A 27,874-nucleotide genomic window follows, 5' to 3' on the forward strand; every position below is an offset into this window, starting at 1 on the left:
GAAGACTTTGGTGAAGGAGGCTGTGACGACCCGGAACCAGTATCATGAGGATTCCAGCGATCCCGCCGAAATCCGCACGATATCGATTTTGAGACGCCCTCCGACACGACGTGCGCGACAAGTCACACACGTGATGCCAGAGGAATTAACACGAGCGGTAACATTACAACAGAATTACAATAGAGCCCACAAGAAACATATATTACAACAACGACTCCAACGAGTCAAGATACAAATATACAATACAAAGATCCAAATCATACAAAAGATCGAATGCGTCCGAGTACGGATAAGATACAAATTGGAATAAGAGTACTGAAGATAACCAGTGGCGTCCATAACCCTGCCCAGGCCAAGCCGGAAGGGTAACCTTGCTAACATCGTCATCTCGTACCTGTCGAAGTCGGGTCATCGGTTGCCGACAAAAGGGAGGAAACAGAAGAGAAAGAGAAAAAGCGAGAGTAAGTACCAAGGAACGAACTCCGGCACATACTTAGCGAGACTAGAAATGGCTATGCTCGCCGGGCGAATATATCGCCTGGGGCTATATGGTAGGTTTAGCGGCAGCAAAACTATAACCAATAGAGACACGCTACAACATCCGTCTAATCAGAGAAGATAATAGAGCGCACAAGGTAACAGATAAATACTGTAATGCTATATTACTACGCAAGTTATTACCAGATTATTAACAACAAGTATAAGGTGTAAGTTATTCTATGATTAAGCTATACAATTCCAAGTCGTCCATAACCGCGGACACGGCTTATCGATAAGATTGTAACCCTGCAGGGGTGCCCAAATGTGCCCACACGCACGCTCAACCCACTTGCGACAGATGGATATCACGACTCGCACTCTCCTTCATGACAACAATGTCCAGGAATCCACCTAACTAAGTTAACCCGTTTCGGAGCCCGATCGAAACTCCGACGCGGACCTAGCTATTGCGAGGACGGCTAAAAAGGATTAGAGCCCACTAGCGGATGACCTCTTAACAATACGTGCCGCACCTACAGACGTGAAAGAGACAACGGGGATAAAAGGCAAGCATGGCTTCCCCAAAAGTAACATCATATCACCTGACCACAAAGAAACATGCTTGCACGTCCGGGAGAAACAAACAACCTTCAAACTAATTGTGGCCACTGGACAAAGCTGTAGATTCTGGCAGTGGGTCAAGGGGAGACCCGGTAAGCATACCCACGTGTGGTTAGAGCGCTCAGTCTCGGAACAGATAAGAAGAACTCAGGTCCTAGGGGACATTAGTGAGTCAAAGTTCCGATGCTTTCGCAACGGGGCTCACAGATGCCTCTGCTTACAATTTGAGTTGTTAACATTAAAGTAAAGCATGTGTATCTCCAACAACTGATATAGCATGTGATAACCTCCCAACAACCCAACATATCCCGATAACAGATCGAGATAAACAACAGATCCTAAACACGCCTACGACTCGCAAGGCTCAAACATCAAGTAACGACTATGGGTGAGGAATGATACATATAGGATTATTATAGTAAACAAGTGGAATAGGACACGTGACTCGATAAAGAATCGCAACATAAGGATAGCAGTGCGAGAGAGAGCAAAATGTAAAATAGGTGAAGAGGGAGAGCTCGCCTGTGAAAAGCTGCAGAAGAACTTGTCGGAGAACTCATCGTATCTCACATCAACACTTTGTGATCCTATCCGGGAAGAAGCTGTAACATCCCAAGTTTTCAATAAAAGAAACAAGAGAGTTTCCAAGAATCCAAAAATTAGAGCCAATAAAAACTTTTTCTCATCATATAGGACTATGCATATAGCTCACCTTATTAATTATTTGAGTGTGCTCTTGCCATGATGCTTGCTTATGTGTTTAGCCTTACTCTAAAACCCCAAACCATGATCACTTGATCATCCAAATGCAAAGAAAAAGAAAATAGAAAAGAAATTATAAAAATCAATTCAACACACACATATGGCTTATGCCATTTTTACAAATCTTTAATCTAGACCATTTTGGTTTGCACCAATGGTTGTAAATGGATACTAAACACTTATTAACACCTTTGGAAACAATCAAACTCAATTCAAATCAAATTTGAAACAAATTTGTGCTCACATGTGATTATGGTCACATGTGGCATTTTTAGCCTGATGCCCACTTTGAGCCTTGTTATTTAGAGATTTCCCTTCTACACTTTGCCAACTCTTTGCACCTCATCCAAGACAACATCAAGGTGAACAACTTTGCCCAAAACCATCACTCCAAATTCTTTCTCAATTTCAAATGGTGAGCAAGCAAAGTGGAGACCATGAAGCATATGTTAGATCATATGCAATTTGGATTTTTGCAAAACACTTCAAATTTGAACACCACCACCACCATTCTACTGCAAATAATATATCTTTACACTCCACCAAAAATCATTTCAAAATTTGAAAGTTTTGTTCTTGCGGCCATTTAAACAAACACCTGGTGAGCACAAACCTGTCAACAAGTGACATTGCTTTGTCCAGCAGATTTTGGCATTCCTCTTCAACCCTAGGTCATCCTCTGTACTCCATTGACCCTTCTAGACTTTGCCAAACACACCAGACAAGAAGTGGTACACGAACTCGTCACCAATTTGACCAGGACATGCCATGCCGTGGCATGGCATGGACATGATCATGCCATCTCTCTCTCTGCCCACCTCAGCCATGCACCACCTTGCCAACTCACTCCCTCTCAACCTCCTGAGCATGCCAGACACGGTCGTCGATGCTGCGGTGCACTGGACACGCCGGAACGCAACGCGCCCAGACGTGCCGGTGACGTGCACACGCGCGCCAGTGCGCGCACAGCGACCGCCACGGACACGCCCAGAGCACGCCTCGCTCGCCTGCGTCACCTCGTCCTCGTCTCTCTGCGCCACCAGCTCCGCAACGTCACCAGGAACCACCCAGACATCGACATTGGCCCGCGGGAACGCTGTAGCCGACGACCTCGTCGACGTCCTCCGCCGCGGGTACTGCGAGCTCGCGTCACTCTCCCGTCCTCGTCTGTGCATGGTTTTCACCACAATCAAGCGCATCATGACCGCAGTGACATCGCCAACACACGCGCGTCATCGCCAGTCCCTCTCCGCCCCTGTAGACGCGTCGTCGACGATGACCTCACCGCCGTGCCTCGGTCTCACCTCGCCAGTATAAAAGGAGCACTCCGCTCCTCAAATTGAGCACGCCATCCTCTTCCCCTCCTCACACAGCCTCTCCTCATCACGTCACTTCGCTCGATTAGCCACAGCACCGCCCCAATTGCAAGCTCATCGCCGCCGCCAGTACCCGAAGCTCGCCGGAGAAGGAGGACGCCCCTGACGATGCCACTGCTACACGGAGCTTCCTCATCTACTCCAACGTCGCGGCGCACCACTCCGACGATCGCCGAAGCTCCGACGGCCGCTCCGACCCCTACCTCCGCCACCAGTAAGTCCACATCTCGCCGGAGACGAAGCCCTCCCTCGACCGTGCGATCGCGTTCTAATCGCACGGCTATTATTCCCCGTACCGTTTCGCTCGTCTCAGCCCACAGACAGGTGGTCCCCACCTTGTCAGCTGGCCCGCTGCGAAGCTGGGCCGGCCCAATCCATTCCTTCTCTGCACAGCCCGTTTATTTTCCCGCCAGCCCATCTGTTTCAAATTCAAAAATCCAGAATAGATGAATTATGCAATCTGATGTCAACTTTAAAATTTAATAGGGACAAATCTACTTGGTAAAATTTTACAATTTTTATATATTTGGAAAGCTTAGGATTTTATCTACACAATGCAACTGGATTGAACCCTAGATCTATTATAGAATTAAAGTAGGAAAATAAACAAGGAAGGGACTTTTCTGCCTTAGAATAATTATTAAAAATCAACCATAAATGCTTTTAAGTTAATTCCAACTCCTATAAATCACATTACACTTGTACTAATTGTTTATGCAAAGATATGCCATGCTTACTTTGAATGATCATGGCCTAGTTTAATTAAAGGACTATATGGCTATTTCTAGTCAAAGATATTGTCCAAAACTATTAATAAATCATATGGGAGTGTTTCTCTCATTTAAATCTTGTCATGAACAATTCAAAATGAGGTAAAGACTCTGGTCATATAGGTCTCATATGAATTGTTGATGATATTAAATCTATACATGTTAGGATTAAAAGGTATGAGGTGCTCACCTCATTTAAATCATTTTCTTAAATGATAAGTATGAAGAGGTTGACTTTGGTCAACCTAGGTCATATATTATTCATGAGAGAAATTAAATCTTAATAAGATAATGAGAGGAAATTATTTCTCTAAGTCATTAAAAGTAACACCTAATTTAGTATGAGAGGAAATTATTTTTCTTAAATAATAAGAAAAACACATCCACCAACTTAATAGTAATGTGTGATGCTAGTTTAAGTTGTGTGCATCATGAGTGTGCCTAGTTTAGTAAATAAGTTTGGTATGATGATTGTGTACCCCGTATTCGTATTTTAGACGCTAGTACCGAGGAGTATCAAGAGGAGGAGGAGGTCTACTTCCAAGGAGAAGAAGACCACTTTGACCCATTCCCCAACCAAGGCAAGATAATACTCTTGCAAAGTGCAAAGCTCACCATGAGCAAGGCATTACCCATTTACTTTATGCTTATGATCCTATTTCCCAGTTTTACTTTACAAGCTTTATTTACTTTTGTTTTATCAAAGTACTTTTTGATTCATGATTCACTTGGTTAGCATTGGATTAGTACAAGAGCATCAAAGTTAGCCTAGAAGCAAAGCAAAGTACTTAGCACCCCTCATACCTAGATGCTAGTGCTAAATTAAAAATGACTACTCTAGATGGTAACATGTGTTTGTGAAATTGTAAGGGTACATTGCCCCTATGTGTGGTTTTGGTAATTAATGACAACCCCTATGGACTAATGTTTTCATTGAGTTTGTATGAAGGAATATTCCATAGGTACTACTTGCTCTCCATGTGTTGGATTCAAGTATGGATGCCATGAAGATAAAGGTATATCTTGTGTATTGGCATCAAGATCATCGGTATGAAGATATATATATGTGAGATGATCAATAAGAAGAAATGAAGATGAAGTTCTTATGTGGAACTCAATATTAGCCATGCTCTATCTTATGTGAGTATGTGAAGATACAAGGTTGTGTTCGGCAAGTTCAAGATGAGCGTCTCAAGTGAATCACATACTTGAAGCTTGCCGTCCATTTGATGATAATGGACTTGTGAAGATGTGCATCAATGGAGCTTTCCCATCATAGTGTATGGGGGAGCATTTGTGAGTCATCACGAAGCAACATTGGTCAAGAGAGGCATTCCGGCTTGAGTGAAGCTTGAAGAGTTATCATCAAGATCAAGCGGGATGCGCAAGGCAAAGGTATGGCCTTGCTAGGTTTTCCTTTTACCGGTCTCAAGGTGGATGTTGGGAGACCGGATTATAGGATAGATAGCCGCACTATTAAGAGGGGCTTTCGGTTGGGTAACTTGATCACATCGTCTTAGGGAGCTCAATCATTTGCATACTTTGCACATTCTTATTGCTTCTTGGTATTTCTCGGTGTGAGGTTCTTGAGCTTGTTGCTAGCTTTACAACAAGCCCAAGTTCATCGAAAACGGAGTTCGCATGCATCTTCTATTGCGTTTTCAAGGTTGGGTGATTTTACCGGTTATTCATAATATAAGGTTGTACCTTTTATATTCATGATAAAATCCCCTCCTATAGATTCTTGGGTTTTCACTTTCCATAAGATAGCATTTGTTGTTATCTTCCAAACAAAATTGGTTTCATGCGATTCGGAGTTCGGGAGCATTAGTTATTAAAGAAAAAGGAAAGTGGGAAAAGAATAAAAAGGAAAAAGAAAAAAATGGGGGGGCAGCCGGCCGCCCGGCCTGCCGGGCCGCGCGCCGGCCCACCCGGCCAAAACCGGCCTGGCCGCTTGTGCCTTCCGGGGGAGGTCTCCAGTGGGCCGCCGATCCACTCCGGCCCAGGAGCCGGTTTCCCTCCGGCCGCCCGGCGGCCACCCCGGCCCAGCCGGTCTCCCCACCGGCCCACGCGCCTCATCGCCTTACCAGCCGCCCGCGTGCACTGTGCAGTCGCCCGGCTGCTGGGCCGGTCCGGCCGGATGGGCCACCGGCCGCATCAGCGCCAAATCCGGCCGGCCGGCCTGGCAGCCGGCTGGGCCGTTTTCTGGCTAGTTTTTTTGCCCGTTTTTCTTGTCTTTTCCCCCCCAACAATTTTATTTGCTCCCATGCTATAAATAGCTCTTCTTCCACCTTGAGCAACTAGTTCTTCCCATTCTCTCACCTCCATTGTTGCTATTTGAAGAACTTGCTCTCCCCCTTGATTCCTCCAACCGTTCTTGCTCATATTTGAGGATTTGGGAGAGGAGATCTAGATCTACACTTCCACCAAACCGTTTCTTCTCTAAGTGAGGGAATCTCTTGGGATCTAGATCTTGGAGTCTTTGGTTGACTTTCCCCCTTGTTCTTCCTCTCCAATCTCATCCTAGCATTCGTTGCTTTGGTGGGATTTGAGTGTGAAGGACTTGAACACCTCCGGTGTTCTTGCTTTGCATCATTGCATAGTGTTGAGCTCTCCACCACGATTTGTTCGAGTGAGAGACCGTGAGCTTGTTACTCTTGGAGGGTGACCTCCTAGTTGGCTTGGTTGGTGTCCCGGTGATCTCTTCGTGGAAGATTGTGAAGGGGCCCGGGCTTCTCCTTCGTGGAGCTTGTGAAGTGGTTGTGGAGCTTGCCATCTCCGGAGCGGAGGAAAAGCTAACCATAAGGAAAGGGCCATTATCCTTCGTGGGTGTGGTTCGGAGAATAGGGTGAGCCTTCGTGGCGCGGGGAATCCTTCGTGGGACCTCCACTCCTCCAAACGTGACGTACCTTGTTGCAAAGCAAGGGAACATGGGAATACATCCTCGTCTCCGCGTGCCTCGGTTATTTCTATACCCGAGCTCTCTTTCCTTGTGATAGCCATCTTGCTTGAAGTACATATATCTTGCTATCACTTGTGCTACATATATCTTGTGCCTATCTTGCTTAGCTCTAGTTGCTATTGTTACACTTAGTTGAGCTTAGCATATTTAGGGTTTGTGCTTGTAAACTAAACGATAGTTTAATTCCGCATTCATACAAGACAAATCCGCAAGAGTTTGTAATTGCCTATTCACCCCCCCTCTAGGCGATATCTCGATCTTTCAATTGGTATCAGAGCAAGGTCTCTCCTTGTTTTAGGCTTCACCGCCTTGAGAGTAAAGATGTCGGCTAGTATAGTGCACAATGACACAATTATCTTTAATGGCACAAATTATCTTTTGTGGCGAAATTGCTTGCTTTGTAATCTTCGGACCTTGTGTCCACATATAGAGCAATTTCTAGATGTCGGTTTTTCTCCTCCGATGGATTCTCAAAATCTATCTTTAGAGGATGAGAAAAACTTACATCTTGAAGCTCAAGTATCTAATGAGCTTTTATTCTCCTTGAGACCCGATTTTCGTAGGTTCTTGATATATATAAAGCGAAAGTCGTCTCATGAGATGTGGATCAAGCTTAAGGAAATGTTTGGTGGATCCACTTCTCATTTGGTCGGTGGTGACTCCGAGGAGCTCTCTTCTTCTTCACATCATGAAGAGCTCCAAGTTGCTTCCACCTCCGGCCGTGATGAGTCATCATCTTCTTCCACTTCACCAACGTGTTGCAAGACACAAGGTAATGATATAGTGAGTGGTGAGGGAAATTGCAATGTTGATATTGTGCTCAATAGTGATGACTCTTCATCTCTATCTCATTGCAATGTTTCCTCTTTGGACTTAAACACATCTTGCATTGAAAATAATCTACATGCTTGTGTTGATAGTCCTTGCATATCATGTGTAAATTGCTTACATAGATCTCATGAGGATATGCTTGCCTTGTCTTGCTCCCATAATCAAAATGTTTCTATTTCCTCTAGTTGCTTGTTGACTAACATTGTAGAGGAAACCGAACACTCTATAGATCAAGACATGATTTCAAATGAGGATTCAAGAATATCTTCATCTTCATCCTCCGGTATGCACATGTGCCTTATGGCAAATGGACCAAAGGTATCTCCTACTTTGACTCCTAACACATCCTCTAATGATGAGAGTGATGATGATGATAATGATGAAGAACATAATATCTTGGTGCATGATATGGCAATGGTATATGCTTCTCTTCGTGGTAATAAAGAAGCTCGTGCTTATCTCGAACACTCTATGGATACCTTGAATAAATATAGGGAAACCATAGTGGAGTTGGAATCCCATGTTGAAAATGGGGAAATGAGATTCACTCTCCTCAAGCGTGAGCTAAAAGATGAGAAGCATGCTAATTTCATGCTTACACAAAAAATTGAATCCTATATGCATGAAAATGAGAAAACTATTGTTGATGCTTGTGCTACTAACTCTAATTCTTGTGAAGCATCGACCTTAAAGGAGAATGTTGAGCTAAGGGCTCAACTTGAGTTGCTAACTAGCAATTATAGGGAATTGGAAGAAAATCATAAAAAGCTCTCAAGCTCTCATGATGATCTTCTAATTTCCTATGATGGGCTAAAGTTAGCTCATGAGGCAAGTATTACTAAGGTAAGATCTTGTGAGCCTCATATGGATGTTAGCACAATCTCTACTACAAATGTTATATTGCCATGTGCTAGTCCTTGTAATCCATCTAGTCAAACTAGTGATACACCTTGTGTTGGATTACTCACTTTGCCTTGTTGCTCTAACAATGAAGCTTCTACTTCCTCTAGTACTTGTATTTCTACTAACCATGTAGATAAAATCAAAGAGCTCGAGGCCCAAGTCCTTTCTTTAAAGAAAGACTTGGAAAAGCGTCATGAAGGGAAATCCGCACTTGACAAGATGCTAAGTGTGCAACAATCCCCCAATGACAAGAGTGGACTTGGATTCAACTCCAATAACAGGAACAAGTCCAAGAGCAAGAGCAACAAGAAGAAGGGCCAAGACAAAGTCAAGGATCCGGCCAAGTTGGTTTGTTTCAAGTGCAAGGTTGAAGGGCATCATGTTAGATCATGCCCATTGAAGAAGAAGAAGCACTTGAGTGAGAAACAACAAGGGAAACGGCCACAAGGTAAAGGTCAAGCTCATGCTCGACCTCAAGTTGAAGATAGGCCACTTCCCAAGAAGAATCAAGATATTGTTCCCCAAGAGAAGAAATCAATAAAGAAGAGAAAGGGGAACACTTGCTACTTATGCCGTGAGAAGGGGCACTTTGCTTCTTCTTGCTTAGGTGGTACCTTATCTAACCCTATAATTGTTGATGATGATTATTCTCTAGGGAAGGATAAGGATGGCAATGTGTTTGCCAAGTATGTTGGAACTCAAAGTGGTTTCAAGAAAAGAACCATTTGGGTTGCCAAGCCTATTGTGACTAACCTCTTAGGACCCAACTTGGTTGGGGACCAACAATCTCAAACTTGATCAATAGGTACAAATGGAGGTCATTGGAGACTTGGCTACTTCATGAAGAATTAAGGGATCTTCATATATTATATTTTTACCAAGCCAAGTCATATGGATTATCATCTATATCTTATATCCAATGTTCCTCTTTGCGGTAACTTATACTTCAACTCTTCATGTTTATTGTAAGTTACTTGCCCCTTTGCATGTTTGGTTTTGTACCAAATATGTGTATGTATGTGTTGTGTCTTACTTGCCTATATTGTGTATTCAAGTATGTTTGTTTGACTCATCATATACTTGTGTATTGTTTTGAGCCTAATGCATCTTGATGATATCTTATTTGGCTCTTTTTTTAAGTGATTAATGGAACATCCCATTTTGGGGGAGTGATATGCTTTGTGCATCTCTCTTTCTTTAAAATGTGTGTATATGAGTACCACCACTTAGTATTGATATTGCAAGATTATCTAGTCACTATGTGGTGTGTCATACTCATGAGAAATTCAAATTCTAAATATCCATTAATCATCTCTAGTTGAATTTTAGTTGCCTCTTATTTAGAAGATATGTTTTATCACATTATGGGGGAGTAATATGTTTTGTACATATCACAAGCCTAGAAAATGTGAACATATGAGGTTATGCCACTTAGAGTTGATGCTCTTAATTATCTTGTTCCTAGGTGGCATGTTTGCTCAAACAAGCTCCATTCCTAATAAAAATATTTTATTACTCATCATGTGGGCTCTTGTTTGAATATGAAATTCTTGGTGCGGTTTTTCCTCAAATACATATCTCTATATCTTATTTGGGACACCGTTTGCTTCAAGTTATTCTAATCATTGCCGTGCGTGATTGTGTGACTAGTTGAAGTTATCAAGAATCTTCATCCGTGCATAGTGCTTAATTCTATATACTTATCCTATGCCTTTTATTGTGAAGTTGATCCTTACTATCTTTGTCAATTCACCACCGGAAATTATTTCCAATATACTCATTGTCTTTGACAATTGATAACCTTATATGTGGTTGAATTTATGGATCACCTTCACCTTGGATTGCTTCTTATTGCCTTATTTTATTTCCAACAAATCCTTGTAGCTCCCATATGTCTTCCTTGTCCCTTTGAAAAATCTTTTAATAAATCCTCTTGATTCATATCAAGTGTTTGTTTTGGAATACATACCTTTTCTTTACGGTACATTGTGCCATTGTGAAAAGTGAGGGTTTGGTTTATTTGTTCGAACCTTGCTCTTTTGGGGAGTTTTGCTATCTCATTCCTTCTTCTATGCTTTATATGTTGAATGAGATAAGATCTTTGAGCATGTTTGCTTTATTTCATCCCTTATGCTCAATGGTCTCTTCTTAGTTCATTTGTTGAACTTTGTTGAACAAATCTTTTGTGATTTGCTTCTTAGATATAATTTGGACAACAAATTTGTTTTGTGAAATCTCTATGCCTTATTCAATTCTTTTGGTGTTTTGTCCAAAGTATATCTTCCTTGGATCTTTAAAAGTCTTTGTGCGTGCTTATATGTAATTTATTTATATTTATAGCATGCTTGCCTTCTTTCGATCCATTATGTAGGATATACTCCATCAAATCCTAAATGGCTAAGATGTGCATGAAATTCAAATTTCATCTAAATATGCACATGTTTATATGGAGTGTGTCCTATATATTGTGGTTAGTCTAACCATGTTGGACCCAATAAGTTTGGGGACCAAGATGTACTTGAATAATGTTTTAGGTACATTGGAGATGCAATGGAGGCTTGTCTCATCTATAAGGAAGGTGTTGTCACCATATGAGAATTGGAGTCAAGCTAGGATGATCGATGAACTCTTATCTACTACATCAAGCCATTGCTATCTCGGTAACAAGTATCCTATTCATGCATTCCCATATAGCATCCAACCGCTTGTAGGTTGTATCTTGGCATGAAGTTATTTATTTCAAAAAATATTGCGGTTCTTGAAAACTCATTTTTAAAGTAAAACTTTTTATTGTACATTTGAGTTATTTGAGAAGATGCATATGTTGGAAATATATATACATCATATGATTCACCTACCCAAATATTCCCTCTAGCAATTTATTGCATATCAATTCCTCAAAGAGCTCTTATGTGCAATATTGATGAAATTGCGAAATAAATCCATATTTATGATACTTGTTGCCTTTCTCAAAACACTCCAACTAGCTCTACTTCCCTTATTGTTAGTTGTGATGTTTTTGAGGTTTAACTTGGTTGAAGTTCATTCATATATACCATAAGTGAAAATTGGAGCCATAGGCTATATATGCTTCTTAAGCAAACATCCTTTGGTATATTTTATGACTTCATCTTGGATATCTTGTCTTATCTATTTTGTTAACCTCTTGTGTGTGCATGTTTCTTTATGGATCACTTTGTCCACTTTAGAAACTCATATACATAGAAGCGTTAATCCATCATCTTGATATCCTTGTTCTTTGCCGACCATCTTTTTACCCCTTTTGTTTTTAATGGGTTGGTAAAGAAAATTTATGAGTGCTTGGTTTATTTATTTTCTTCATGCACTCATATCTCGTAATCATTGGACTAAAGTTGTTCTTGATAAGCATACTCTCTTTATTTTAGTTGTGTTCTAAATGATATATAGGGAGTGAGGATTCCATGTTTGTGCATATTGTATTCAAATGCAAACATTATAAATTGTGCACGAACCTTGGGGAGCTTTCTTATTTTTAGAGCACTATATCTCTCTTATCATGATATCTTTGTTTGTCCAATTGGATCCTTGTTTGCTTGCTGTATTTGTTGAAGCTCACTTCACCATGTTATCTTTATGCAATCTTTGATCTTCAATATAGTTTGACTTCCTTCAAGTATTCATCATTGGATATGTGCACTTGATTCCACTCAAATTATGAGAAGTGCACACTTTGGGGAGGAACTTACATTATATTGGCCTTCTAAATTTTTCACCCATTTTGACAATCGATGCCAATGGGGGAGAAGTTTAGAGGGTTTAAGGGAATGGGGGTTTTATACTTAAGTTTGGTTTGTGCTTAGGTGTTTTTCCTCTCATGCATTCCATATTTATATGTCTTGCATGGTTGTATATATATAGTGGAAACTATCCCAAAGGTTAATCTTGACAATGTATGCAATGAATTCATGTTCATCACACGTGCATACATTGTGGGGGAGTTTTCTCTATATATATATTGGTTCTACTCACATCCATTGCATTTGTTGTAGTTGTGTGAGTAGAGCCGGTTTTGATATGGGCTAGTAGCTTTGTGTTACTTGACCATATCAAATACAACCTCTTGTATACAACTTATTCTCGGATAAGTTGCGTACTTGTCACTAATATTCATTATATAAACCCTCTTATTGTGGTTGTCATCAATTACCAAAATGGGGGAGATTGTAAGGGTACATTGCCCCTATGTGTGGTTTTGGTAATTAATGACAACCCCTATGGACTAATGTTTTCATTGAGTTTGTATGAAGGAATATTCCATAGGTACTACTTGCTCTCCATGTGTTGGATTCAAGTATGGATTCCATGAAGATAAAGGTATATCTTGTGTATTGGCATCAAGATCATCGGTATGAAGATATATATATGTGAGATGATCAATAAGAAGAAATGAAGATGAAGTTCTTATGTGGAACTCAATATTAGCCATGCTCTATCTTATGTGAGTATGTGAAGATACAAGGTTGTGTTCGGCAAGTTCAAGATGAGCGTCTCAAGTGAATCACATACTTGAAGCTTGCCGTCCATTTGATGATAATGGACTTGTGAAGATGTGCATCAATGGAGCTTTCCCATCATAGTGTATGGGGGAGCATTTGTGAGTCGTCACGAAGCAACATTGGTCAAGAGAGGCATTTCGGCTTGAGTGAAGCTTGAAGAGTTATCATCAAGATCAAGCGGGATGCGCAAGGCAAAGTTATGGCCTTGCTAGGTTTTCCTTTTACCGGTCTCAAGGTGGATGTTGGGAGACCGGATTATAGGATAGATAGCCGCACTATTAAGAGGGGCTTTCGGTTGGGTAACTTGATCACATCGTCTTAGGGAGCTCAATCATTTGCATACTTTGCACATTCTTATTGCTTCTTGGTATTTCTCGGTGTGAGGTTCTTGAGCTTGTTGCTAGCTTTACAACAAGCCCAAGTTCATCGAAAACGGAGTTCGCATGCATCTTCTATTGCGTTTTCAAGGTTGGGTGATTTTACCGGTTATTCATAATATAAGGTTGTACCTTTTATATTCATGATAAAATCCCCTCCTATAGATTCTTGGGTTTTCACTTTCCATAAGATAGCATTTGTTGTTATCTTCCAAACAAAATTGGTTTCATGCGATTCGGAGTTCGGGAGCATTAGTTATTAAAGAAAAAGGAAAGTGGGAAAAGAATAAAAAGGAAAACGAAAAAAATGGGGGGGGGGGCAGCCGGTCGGCCGCCCGGCCTGCCGGGCCGCGCGCTGGCCCACCCGGCCAAAACCGGCCTGGCCGCTTGTGCCTTCCGGGGGAGGTCTCCAGTGGGCCGCCGGTCCACTCCGGCCCAGGAGCCGGTTTCCCTTCGGGCCGCCCGGCGGCCACCCCCGGCCCACCCGGTCTCCCCACCGGCCCACGCGCTCATCGCCTTACAGCCGCCCGCGTGCACTTTGTGCGATCGCCGGCTTTGGGCCGGTCCGGCCGGATGGGCCACCGGCCGCATCAGCGCCAAATCCGGCCGGCCGGCCTGGCAGCCGGCTGGGCCGTTTTCTGGCTAGTTTTTTTGCCCGTTTTTCTTGTCTTTTTCCCCCCAACAGTTTTATTTGCTCCCATGCTATAAATAGCTCTTCTTCCACCTTGAGCAACTAGTTCTTCCCATTCTCTCACCTCCATTGTTGCTATTTGAAGAACTTGCTCTCCCCCTTGATTCCTCCAACCGTTCTTGCTCATATTTGAGGATTTGGGAGAGGAGATCTAGATCTACACTTCCACCAAACCGTTTCTTCTCTAAGTGAGGGAATCTCTTGGGATCTAGATCTTGGAGTCTTTGGTTGACTTTCCCCCTTGTTCTTCCTCTCCAATCTCATCCTAGCATTCGTTGCTTTGGTGGGATTTGAGTGTGAAGGACTTGAACACCTCCGGTGTTCTTGCTTTGCATCATTGCATAGTGTTGAGCTCTCCACCACGATTTGTTCGAGTGAGAGACCGTGAGCTTGTTACTCTTGGAGGGTGACCTCCTAGTTGGCTTGGTTGGTGTCCCGGTGATCTCTTCGTGGAAGATTGTGAAGGGGCCCGGGCTTCTCCTTCGTGGAGCTTGTGAAGTGGTTGTGGAGCTTGCCATCTCCGGAGCGGAGGAAAAGCTAACCATAAGGAAAGGGCCATTATCCTTCGTGGGTGTGGTTCGGAGAATAGGGTGAGCCTTCGTGGCGCGGGGAATCCTTCGTGGGACCTCCACTCCTCCAAACGTGACGTACCTTGTTGCAAAGCAAGGGAACACGGGAATACATCCTCGTCTCCGCGTGCCTCGGTTATTTCTATACCCGAGCTCTCTTTCCTTGTAATAGCCATCTTGCTTGAAGTACATATATCTTGCTATCACTTGTGCTACATATATCTTGTGCCTATCTTGCTTAGCTCTAGTTGCTATTGTTACACTTAGTTGAGCTTAGCATATTTAGGGTTTGTGCTTGTAAACTAAACGATAGTTTAATTCCGCATTCATACAAGACAAATCCGCAAGAGTTTGTAATTGCCTATTCACCCCCCCCTCTAGGCGACATCTCGATCTTTCAGAAATGATGATGTTGAAAACCTTGGAACGATGAGTCATTTCCATTGAAAGATTTTGAAGGTGAATATGACATGAATTTGACTTGGTGAAATGGCTAAAAACTGATGATTGAGTTGGATGCGATACCATTCCAATTTTTGAGTACGTACCCCCACAATACCTGATTATGGGTAAGGCTTAGCTGGAAATTTATGTGTCTTAGTATGGGTTCCCTCTGAACAAGCATCATAGAGGTTATGCCGAGGCTGCCTCCGTTAAAAGTGAAATGACGTGAATTGAGGTGAATTGTACGGCCAATCCCTGTGCAGTTCCCGGGATAACAGTTGGTTATCACCGGGAGGCCAAGCTCATGGGGAGAGGTGCCTATACTAGGGTGTGTAAGTGAAAGGTTAACGGTTGATGATCCACGTACTGAGTTACGACTATTCGGTGTTTATCCTCGACGGATGTAATCAAATGTTGTGGCACAAGTGTTCAACCTTTGCAGAGTGTAAACCTATTCGAATAGCCGCGTCCGCGGTTATGGACAGTTGGAAAGGCCATACTGTTTCCGTCATCAGAATTTATATCTTTGTGACTTATGAATTTGAACTTGAATGGTGACTTTGATTTTCATTCACAACAGGTTGTGGGAATGACACTAATGTTCCCACTTGAGTTAGTTAGCACATGAGGAGTTGTTTACTAAAATGTTTCTAAACTAAAATTGGCTTTATGCAAATAACCTTAGAGCTTAGAACACTCTCAATAGCAATGTTAGTACTTACATTAGTATTAGATTGCGAGTACTTAAAGTACTCACGGCTTTGTCCCTGGCTATTCAAATGGCCAGACTATGAAGCCGAGCAGCAGTACGAGAATGACGATCAGCAGGACGTCTACCACAACTAGGAGCTTCTAACGTCAAGCGTTGGCCTGTGGACTAGAGATTCCATTTATCTTTACGCTTCCGCTATGAACTTGTGTTTGTTCGTTGATCAATAGATCAACTATTCGTGTAATATGGATCATGTGATTCCATTTTGTAAGATATTATGGTTTGTAATGAATGATGACTGTGATACTTAACTATAATGCCTCGCAACAACAATATTCCTGGGATTGCGATGTATGACATAATAGGCATCCGGACTTAAAAATCCAGGTGTTGACAAGTTGGTATCAGAGCCATTGTTTGACCTTAGGAGACCCTAGTTAGAAATGGACGTTCTGAAAAATTTAGTTTCAAAAACAAATGAAGTATTTCTGAAAAACTTAGTCTTTGTCTTCTCCTTGAGTTCTTTGGGAAAATAAGAAGTCATGCTCTTCCTTAAAAATGTACCTAAAATTTTTCCACACTTGTTCACTTCTCTAACTTAATCCTTCACTTTCAGATGGAGCCCGTGAACACGAAGTTTTACCAGCTCGGGAATGGGGGAAGCTTGATCTTTGAGCACGACCTCAACGCCCTTTCCGATCACCTTGATCGCCCGCACCCGGAGTTCCACGGAGTTCAGGTCACGGACCAGCCAGGAGGCGAGCTGCAGTGGATCATCACCGCTGACCTGAGGGGCAAGATGGAGCCTCCCACTTCTGAGAGGATCCTCTTCTCCTTCAGAGAAAGCAACTGGCTGGACGGACTTGCTCGCGCCCTTCAGGAGGGACTCGCACGCTTGTGCGGGATGAGTGGGGAGGCCCTCAAGCACCCTCGCTTCTCTCACCTCGCGAGGCGTAACTCCGCTGGAGAGCCCATGGACATGCATCCCCACCCGGCGCTAAAGCACCATGTGGAGCATCTCGACTTCATCCTGTACCACACCCAGCAGGACCTCGACCGCGCTCGAGAGTACGCCAACCAGACTCACGCCCACATCATCCAGCAGGGCGAAGCCATCAAGATGCTCGCCAAGGACCGCAGGACCCTCCGCCAGCAGCGTACGAAGAAGGATGCCACCATCACTCGCCTCCGCGAGAAGATAGCAGCACTTGAGGCCACCGTCAAGAACCAGGAGGAGCAGATGAAGAAGATGGAGGAAGAAGGAGAAGACATTCAGGGAGGAAGCGCCTTCCTGAGTGACGACGACGACTTCGAAGAAGATGAGAACACCGAGGAGGAAGACTACGAGTTCCTGGACGCCGGAGAGGATGACCACATCGCCATAGATGATGAGTAGTTCACTTGTGCACTATCGTAGGTGTGAGTTGTATCCCGCCCCATGTATCGTAGCTTGGAGAAGAAGGGTTCTTAAAACCCTTAGTGTGTTAGCTTGTAATATGTGTTGTTTGTTATGAATGAATGTATGTTTGTGTCATCATGAAAAGACTTCAAGTTTTAAACTTTGAACTTAAACACAAAACAAGCCATAGAAAATTTCCCTCTTATCACATAATCTATCTCAATGCTCAGATGGCCCCTCCAACTCGCAACGCGACTCAAGACGCGATGATGCAAATGTTGCAAGTTATGCTGGAAGATAGAGAAGCCGAAAGAGCTGAAAGACAAGCCAACATTGCAGCACTTCAACAGCTTGCCAACAACAATCAAGGCCATCATGATCATCCAGGATCAAAGCTCAAGAACTTCCAGAACACAAACCCGCCTGTTTTCAGCAAGACTGAGGAACCACTTGATGCAGATGATTGAATCCAAACTATGGAGAACAATCTAGAAGTAGCTGGAGTTGAGGAAAATGAGAAAGTGCTGTTTGCCACGCACTACTTAGCAGGACCAGCAAGAGCTTGGTGGACAAGCACCCGTGCCATGAACGCGGGACAGTTTATGACTTGGACAGATTTCAAGCTCAAGTTCAGCAAGTACCATGTGCCCCCGGGTCTGATAAAGAAGATGAGAGATGAATTCCGTGAACTGAAGCAAGGCCGGATGTCCGTGGTGGAATACCGCGACAAGTTTCTAACTCTGTCAAGGTACGCCCCGGATGAGACTGATACTACTGAAAAGAGGAAGGAAAGGTTCTTGAACGGACTGCATGATGAGATGCAGACTGTGTTGATCAACATCCCCTTCGCCGACCTCGAAGCCCTTGTTGACTCCGCCATCCAAATGGAGGGCAAACTGCACCAAGCCAGCGAGAACCGCAAGCGCCGCATGATGAATCAGAGTGGGCCCAGCAATGCCCCAAGGTATCGCCCCAACTCAAGCGGAGGCTTCGCCTCCAGGAACAACAAGCCCAATGCACAGATGTCACGTCCGGGTTATCAGAACCGGAGTGGAGGAAACCCCGGCCAGGAGGCCACTACAACAACAATAGCAACTACAACAACAACAACAACTTCAACCGCGCTCCGCCGAGAGCCCCCAACAACAACAACAACAACAACAACAACACCAACACCGCACCAAGGACTGGGAGCAACGCCATCCCCGTTGCGACCAAAGACAAGGCCACCATCACTTGCTATGAGTGTGGTGTAGTGGGGCATTACTCCAATGAGTGTCCCAAGAGGCTCGCCAAGCTCGCAGGCAACCCCGCAGCACCAGCTCAGCAGCAACGCCGTGTCTCCACCGGCAAGAAGTTCGCCCCCAACAACCCGAACAACCGTGGAGGTTGCCTCTTCCACATGAACGCCGAGGAAGCCCAGGAAGCACCAGACGTGGTGCTGGGTATGTTCTCTGTTAACTCAATACCAGCAAGAGTGTTGTTTGATTCTGGAGCATCGCATTCGTTTGTTACAGAAGATTTTGTGTGCACTAGTAAGATTCAACCAATCAGCTTGAAACATGTCATGATAGTTCAAATACCTGGAGCAACAACTAAGGCTAGAAAATTTTGCAAAGATGTACCCATCTGAATTCATGAAATAGATTTTTATGCAAACTTGATTGTTCTGGGAACAAAAGGATTGGAAGTAGTACTGGGTATGGATTGGATGGCGAAACATCATGGATTGATAGACTGTGCCAAGAAGGCCATCACCATGACTAGTAGCACCGGAATAATAATAGAACATGTGTCTGAAAAACTACCCAGAAAATTCACCTGCAACCAAAGTGTAGCCAAGCCAACTCTGGATCAAATCAGGGTCGTCTGTCGATACCCTGATGTGTTTTCGGATGATCTACCCGGTATGCCCCCAGATCGGGATATCGAGTTCATCATCAAGTTAATCCCTGGAACAGGACCTATAGCCCAGAGAGCCTATAGCATGAACCCCGCAGAGCTAGTGGAACTGAAGAGGCAACTGGATGATATGCTGTACAAAGGTCTGATTCGACCAAGTGCGTCGCCTTGGAGATCACCAGTTTTGTTTGTGGATAAGAAGGACGGTGCCACTCGTTTGGTTACGAACTATCGTAAGCTTAACGATGTCACCATCAAGAACAAATACCCCTTGCCAAAGATAGAAGACCTGTTTGATCAGCTGACCGGTGCCCAAGTATTCTCGAAGATTGATCCGAGGACAGGTTATTATCAACTGAAGATCCGTTCAACAGACATTCCTAAGACTGCCTTTACCACCAGATATGGATTGTATGAATACAACATCATGTCATTTGGACTGACCAATGCCCCCGCTTACTTCATGAATCTCATGAATAAGATCTTTATGGAATTCCTGGATAAGTTTGTCGTTGTCTTCATCGACGACATTCTTATCTACTCCAAATCAGAAGAAGAACATGAGCAACATTTGGAAGTTGTCCTAGAAACCCTTAGGCAGCACAAGTTGTACGCCAAGTTTAGCAAATGCGAGTTTTGGTTGAAGGAAGTAGGATTCATGGGACACATCTTGTCTGCAGGAGGGATTGCTGTAGATCCCGCTAAAATCAAAACCGTTGAGGAATGGAAAGCCCCAACCACCCAGACGGAAGTCCGGGCATTTCTGGGATTAGCGGGATATTACCGCAGATTCGTTGAAGGATTTTCCAGCATCGCAAGACCAATGACTCAACTGTTGAAGAAGGACAAGAAGTTTGACTGGACTGACAAATGTGAAGAAAGCTTTCAACAACTCAAGCTCAGATTAACCACAGCCCCAATTCTGATCATGCCCGATGTCACCAAGCCATTCGATGTCTATTGTGATGCATCCAAGATTGGTCTTGGATGTGTGTTGATGCAAGGAGGCAAGGTGATATCATACCTATCAAGGCAACTGAAGCAACATGAACAGAACTATCCAACTCACGACTTGGAGTTAGCAGCCGTAGTCTTAGCCCTGAAAGTTTGGCGTCATTACCTCATGGGTAATCGATGCGAGATATATTCAGATCACAAGAGCTTGAAGTACATTTTCACCCAGAAGGAGCTGAACATGAGACAGCGCAGATGGATAGAATTAATCAAGGATTACGACATGGAAATTCACTACCACCCCGGCAAGGCCAATGTGGTAGCGGATGCTTTGAGCAGACTGCCGTGTCAGTTGAACTCCATGATCGCAATGGAGCAACCCAACCTGTATCAAGAGTTTGAACAGTTCAGACTAGAGCTAGTGAGCGAAGGATTCTTAACCAGCATTGAGCTCCAACCCACCTTGATGAGCCAGATAACAGAAGCCCAGAAGGGAAATGCCAGCATTGACGGAATCAAGAGTCAGATAGCTGCAGGAAAGGCACCGGGATTCACCATAGATGAAGAAGGAGTTCTTTGGTACAACGGACGCCTGTGTGTACCGTCAGATTCAGAGTTGAAGCAAGTCATTCTGAAGGAAGCTCACGACACCCTGTATTCCATTCACCCCGGAGAAACCAAGATGTACCAAGACCTGAAGGAACAATTCTGGTGGCACGGAATGAAGCGAGAGATAGGAAGCTACATCGCCAAGTGTGATATCTATCAACGAGTCAAGGCAGAACATCAACGACCCACATAACTGTTGCAACCCTTACAGATTCCTGAGTGGAAATGGGATTCTGTCGGTATGGACTTTATCACAGGATTGCCCAAATCTAGCAGAGGAAATGACTCCATTTGGGTAGTTATTGATAGATTGACCAAAGTTGCACATTTCATCCCCGTCAAGACCACATACCAAGGCCCAAAGCTAGCTGAGTTATACATCTCCAGAATAGTCAGCCTGCACGGAACCCCCAAGTCAATTGTGTCAGATAGAGGATCTCAATTCACCTCAAGATTCTGGCAGAAAGTGCATGAAGGACTAGGAACCCGTCTGAATTTCAGCACAGCTTATCACCCCCAGACTGACGGACAGACCGAGAGAGTCAACCAGATACTGGAAGATATGTTGAGAGCCTGTGTGCTAGAGTATGGATCCAAATGGGAAGACTGCCTACCTTACGCAGAATTCTCATACAACAACAGTTATCAAGCCAGCTTACAGATGGCCCCCTTTGAAGCCCTGTACGGAAGGAAATGCCGTACCCCTCTGAACTGGTCGGAAGTCGGAGATAGTCAAGTCTTCGGCCCCGATATTCTCCGAGAAGCCGAAGAGAAGGTGCACAAGATCCGCGAGTACCTCAAGACCGCCCAGTCAAGACAGAAGAGCTACGCCGACAAGAGACGCCGAGAGATGACATTCGAGATCGGAGATTTTGTGTATCTCAAAGTCTCACCCCTCAAAGGAATGCAGATATTCCAACTCAGTGGAAAGCTCGCCCCCAGATATGTCGGACCCTTCAAAGTTTTGAGTCGCCGAGGAGAAGTTTCATATCAGCTTGAACTACCGGAAGAAATGTTCGCTGTGCACAATTTGTTTCACATCTCACTACTTCGGAAGTGCCTAGAAGTGCCGGAGAAGACCGAAGTGTTCAAGAACATCGACCACAGAGCCATTGATATCAATAGGGATCTAACATACCGCGAAGTGCCTATTCGCATCCTTGAAGAAGCTTTCAGGACCACCCGCACCAGGAGTATCAAGTTCCTGAAGATTCAATGGAGCAATCACACCGAAGAAGCAGCCACTTGGGAACGCGAAGAAGACATGAAGAAGGAATACCCAGATCTCTTTAGTACCTAGTTTTCTTTAGATCTCGGGACGAGATCTTTTGTAAGGGGGAAGGGTTTGTAACATCCCAAGTTTTCAATAAAAGAAACAAGAGAGAGTTTCCAAGAATCCAAAAATTAGAGCCAACAAAAACTTTTTCTCATCATATAGGACTATGCATATAGCTCACCTTATTAATTATTTGAGTGTGCTCTTGCCATGATGCTTGATTATGTGTTTAGCCTTACTCTAAAACCCCAAACCATGATCACTTGATCATCCAAATGCAAAGAAAAAGAAAATAGAAAAGAAATTATAAAAATCAATTCAACACACACATATGGCTTATGCCATTTTTACAAATCTTTAATCTAGACCATTTTGGTTTGCACCAATGGTTGTAAATGGATACTAAACACTTATTAACACCTTTGGAAACAATCAAACTCAATTCAAATCAAATTTGAAACAAATTTGTGCTCACATGTGATTATGGTCACATGTGGTATTTTTAGCCTAATGCCCACTTTGAGCCTTGTTATTTAGAGATTTCCCATCTACACTTTGCCAACTCTTTGCACCTCATCCAAGACAACATCAAGGTGAACAACTTTGCCCAAAACCATCACTCCAAATTCTTTCTCAATTTCAAATGGTGAGCAAGCAAAGTGGAGACCATGAAGCATATGTTAGATCATATGCAATTTGGATTTTTGCAAAACACTTCAAATTTGACCACCACCACCACCATTCTACTGCAAATAATATATCTTTACACTCCACCAAAAATCATTTCAAAATTTGAAAGTTTTGTTCTTGCGGCCATTTAAACAAACACCTGGTGAGCACAAACCTGTCAACAAGTGACATTGCTTTGTCCAGCAGATTTTGGCATTCCTCTTCAACCCTAGGTCATCCTCTGTACTCCATTGACCCTTCTAGACTTTGCCAAACACACCAGACAAGAAGTGGTACACGAACTCGTCACCAATTTGACCAGGACATGCCATGTCGTGGCATGGCATGGACATGATCATGCCATCTCTCTCTCTGCCCACCTCAGCCATGCACCACCTTGCCAACTCACTCCCTCTCAACCTCTTGAGCATGCCAGACACGGTCGTCGACGCTGCGGTGCACTGGACACGCCGGAACGCAACGCGCCCAGACGTGCCAGTGACGTGCACACGCACGCCAGTGCGCGCACAGCGACCGCCACGGACACGCCCAGAGCACGCCTCGCCTCGCTCGCCTGCGTCACCTCGTCCTCGTCTCTCTGCGCCACCAGCTCCGCAACGTCACCAGGAACCACCCAGACATCGCCATTGGCCCGCGGGAACGATGTAGCCGACGACCTCGTCGACGTCCTCCGCCGCGGGTACTGCGAGCTCGTGTCACTCTCCCGTCCTCGTCTGTGCATGGTTTTCACCGCAATCAAGCTCATCATGACCGCAGTGACATCGCCAACACACGCGCGTCATCGCCAGTCTCTCTCCACCCCTGTAGACGCGTCGTCGACGATGACCTCACCGCCGCGCCTCGGTCTCACCTCGCCACTATAAAAGGAGCACTCCGCTCCTCAAATTGAGCACGCCATCCTCTTCCCCTCCTCACACAGCCTCTCCTCATCACCTGACTTCGCTCGATTAGCCACAGCACCGCCCCAATTGCAAGCTCATCGCCGCCGCCAGTACACGAAGCTCGCCGGAGAAGGAGGACGCCCCTGACGACGCCACTGCTACATGGAGCTTCCTCATCTACTCCAACGTCGCGGCGCACCACTCCGACGATCGCCGGAGCTTCGACGGCCGCTTCGACCCCCTACCTCCACCGCCAGTAAGTCCACATCTCGCCGGAGACGAAGCCCTCCCTCGACCGTGCGATCGCGTTCTAATTGCACGACTACTATTCCCCATACCGTTTCGCTCGTCTCAGCCCACAGACAGGTGGTCCCCACCTTGTTAGCTGGCCCGCTGCGAAGTTGGGCCGGCCCAATCCATTCCTTCTCTGCACAGCCTGTTTATTTTCCCGCCAGCCCATCTGTTTCAAATTCAAAAATCCAGAATAGATGAATTATGCAATCTGATGTCAACTTTAAAATTTAATAGGGACAAATCTACTTGGTCAAATTTTACAATTTTTATATATTTGGAAAGCTTAGGATTTTATCTACACAATGCCACTAGATTGAACCCTAGATCTTTTATAGAACTAAAGTAGGAAAATAAACAAGGCAGAGACTTTTATGCCTTAGAATAATTATTAAAAATCAACCATAAATGCTTTTAAGTTAATTCCAACTCCTATAAATCACATTACACTTGTACTAATTGTTTCTGCAAAAATATGCCATGCTTACTTTGAATGATCATGGCCTAGTTTAATTAAAGGACTATATGGCTATTTCTAGTCAAAGATATTGTCAAAACTATTAATAAATCATATGGGAGTGTTTCTCTCATTTAAATCTTGTCATGAACAATTCAAAATGAGGTAAAGACTCTGGTCATATAGGTCTCATATGAATTGTTGATGATATTAAATCTATACATGTTAGGATTAAAAGGTATGAGGTGCTCACCTCATTTAAATCATTTTCTTAAATGATAAGTATGAAGAGGTTGACTTTGGTCAACCTAGGTCATATATTATTCATGAGAGAAATTAAATCTTAATAAGATAATGAGAGGAAATTATTTCTCTAAGTAATCAAAAGTAACACCTAATTTAGTATGAGAGGAAATTATTTTTCTTAAATAATAAGAAAAACACATCCACCAACTTAATAGTAATGTGTGATGCTAGTTTAAGTTGTGTGCATCATGAGTGTGCCTAGTTTAGTAAATAAGTTTGGTATGATGATTGTGTACCCCGTATTCGTATTTTAGACGCTAGTACCGAGGAGTATCAAGAGGAGGAGGAGGTCTACTTCCAAGGAGAAGAAGACCACTTTGACCAATTCCCCAACCAAGGCAAGATAATACTCTTGCAAAGTGCAAAGCTCACCATGAGCAAGGCATTACCCATTTACTTTATGCTTATGATCCTATTTCCCAGTTTTACTTTACAAGCTTTATTTACTTTTGTTTTATCAAAGTACTTTTTGATTCATGATTCACTTGGTTAGCATTGGATTAGTACAAGAGCATCAAAGTTAGCCTAGAAGCAAAGCAAAGTACTTAGCACCCCTCATACCTAGATGCTAGTGCTAAATTAAAAATGACTACTCTAGATGGGAACATGTGTTTGTGAAATGATGATGTTGAAAACCTTGGAACGACGAGTCATTTCCATTGAAAGATTTTGAAGGTGAATATGACATGAATTTGACTTGGTGAAATGGCTAAAAACTGATGATTGAGTTGGATGCGATACCATTCCAATTTTTGAGTACGTACCCCCACAATACCTGATTATGGGTAAGGCTTAGCTGGAAATTTATGTGTCTTAGTATGGGTTCCCTCTGAACAAGCGTCATAGAGGTTATGCCGAGGCTGCCTCCGTTGAAAGTGAAATGACGTGAATTGAGGTGAATTGTACGGCCAAGCCTCAGGCAGCTCCGGGATAACAGTTGGTTATCACCGGGAGGCCAAGCTCATGGGGAGAGGTGCCTATACTAGGGTGTGTAAGTGAAAGGTTAACGGTTGATGATCCGCGTACTGAGTTACGACTATTCGGGGTTTATCCCTGACGGATGTAATCAAATGTTGTGGCACAAGTGTGCAACCTCTACAGAGTGTAAACCTATTCGAATAGCCGCGTCCGCGATTATGGACAGTTGGAAAGGCCATACTGTTTCCGTCATCAGAATTTATATCTTTGTGACTTATGAATTTGAACTTGAATGGTGACTTTGATTTTGATTCACAACAGGTTGTGGGAATGACACTAATGTTCCCACTTGAGTTAGTTAGCACATGAGGAGTTGTTTACTAAAATGTTTCTAAACTAAAATTGGCTTTATGCAAATAACCTTAGAGCTTAGAACACTCTCAATAGCAATGTTAGTACTTACATTAGTATTAGATTGCGAGTACTTAAAGTACTCACGGCTTTGTCCCTGGCTATTCAAATGGCTAGACTATGAAGCCGAGCAGCAGTACGAGGATGACGATCAGCAGGACGTCTACCACAACTAGGAGCTTCTAACGTCAAGCGTTGGCCTGTGGACTAGAGAGTCCATTTATCTTTACGCTTCCGCTATGAACTTGTGTTTGTTCGTTGATCAATAGATCAACTATTCGTGTAATATGGATAATGTGATTCCATTTTGTAAGACATTACGGTTTGTAATGAATGATGACTGTGATACTTAACTATTATGCCTCGCAACAACAATATTCCTGGGATTGCGATGTATGACATAATAGGCATCCGGACTTAAAAATCCGGGTGTTGACAGAAGCAAAAGCTTGAACACACAACGTATGCAAGTCTTACTACTACGGATAAACAAGATCCAGCATGATCAAATGCAGGCATGCATGACATGGCAACGATGATGCGATGCAACTTATCCATATTAATTGGAGTCGGAACCCCGGACAAACAATTATTAGGTTCGAGTTGCATTTCTACCGACAAAGTTAAGTGTTGATTAGCATGGCAGGGGTGAGCTACTTCAAATTTAAATGGAACCGGGACAACATTTATATAGTATCCCTCATATTCCATATGTTCCATATTAGGTGATAATACAAACTATCACGAGATTGTATGATGCATGATGCAATAGCAAGCATGGATGGCTTAATCATGGTCATCACATATTTCTGATCAAAATTGATATATAACACTTTTAATTTCGAGTTACGGTTTAAAAATTATTAACAAAATAGTTTTTAGTATTTAAAAATAGATAATTAGATTTTATTTAAATAGAAAAGGACCTGAAACTAATATCATCCAGGGGAAGGGACCCCGGGTTTGTTTTCTAAAGATGCAGGGGATTTTTCTTAAAACGGACAGGGTCAGGGGCTGCGGGTTAAGATTTAAACATGGCAGGGGTCTAAGAGCAAAAGAAATAGATCCAGATCGAGGGGGGGGGTTCTCACCGCGAGGTTACCGAGCCAGCGAGGCTGACGGGTGGGGCCCGAATGCCGACGTGGATGATACCGTGGCGAAGCTTGCGCGCACGCCCGACAGGTGCTCGGCGCAGGGCATGCCGCTCGCGTCGCGTGCACGGCGGTTACCACCGCGAGGACAACACGGGCGAGCGGGCGTTGCAGGCGCTCCAGGATGCGCGCACGGGTTCCTCGGATGCTCCTCGTCGGCGCGGACAGGACGACGGTGGTGCTGTAGCCGGCGAGTCGTCGGAGCTTCACCGGCGGTGACGTTCTGCGGCGGAAGCGGACGACATCAAAAGCAAGAAGATGTTCCAGGAAGCAATCGAGGTGTAGAGAAAGTCCAGGACATGCGCAACTGTACCCCGAGCGTGATGGCGAGGTCGGTTCGGCCGGAGGAGCACGATACTCGCCGAAATTGATGAAAAACGCCGCCGGGTCGGAGAGGGGAACGGCGAAAAACCGCTCGATTTAGGGCACCACGGTTCGATTACTCTGTCGTGGAGAACAAGTACTGCATGGCGCTTCTTCTGGTGGTCTTGGCGCGTCGCGGGAGGACCCGTAGCGGCGGCGCCATGGCGGACCCGTGGCGGTGGTGCTCGGTGTCTGAGAAGAAAATGAAGAGAGGAAGGGAGAGATGGCGG

General features: G+C 44.0%; 1 long non-coding RNA gene across 1 annotated transcript; it reads right to left on the reverse strand.

The window, feature by feature from the left end:
- Positions 1-158: 158 nt before the first annotated feature.
- LOC139832819 (uncharacterized) lies at positions 159-27,874 on the reverse strand. The gene is made up of 2 exons (XR_011747359.1): positions 27,222-27,874; positions 159-1,703 (listed from the first exon to the last, which is right to left on the reverse strand). It is a non-coding gene; the product is annotated as an uncharacterized lncRNA (long non-coding RNA).

Source organism: Lolium perenne, chromosome 6 (genome assembly GCF_019359855.2).
Source record: "Lolium perenne isolate Kyuss_39 chromosome 6, Kyuss_2.0, whole genome shotgun sequence".
Classification (NCBI taxonomy): domain Eukaryota; kingdom Viridiplantae; phylum Streptophyta; class Magnoliopsida; order Poales; family Poaceae; genus Lolium; species Lolium perenne.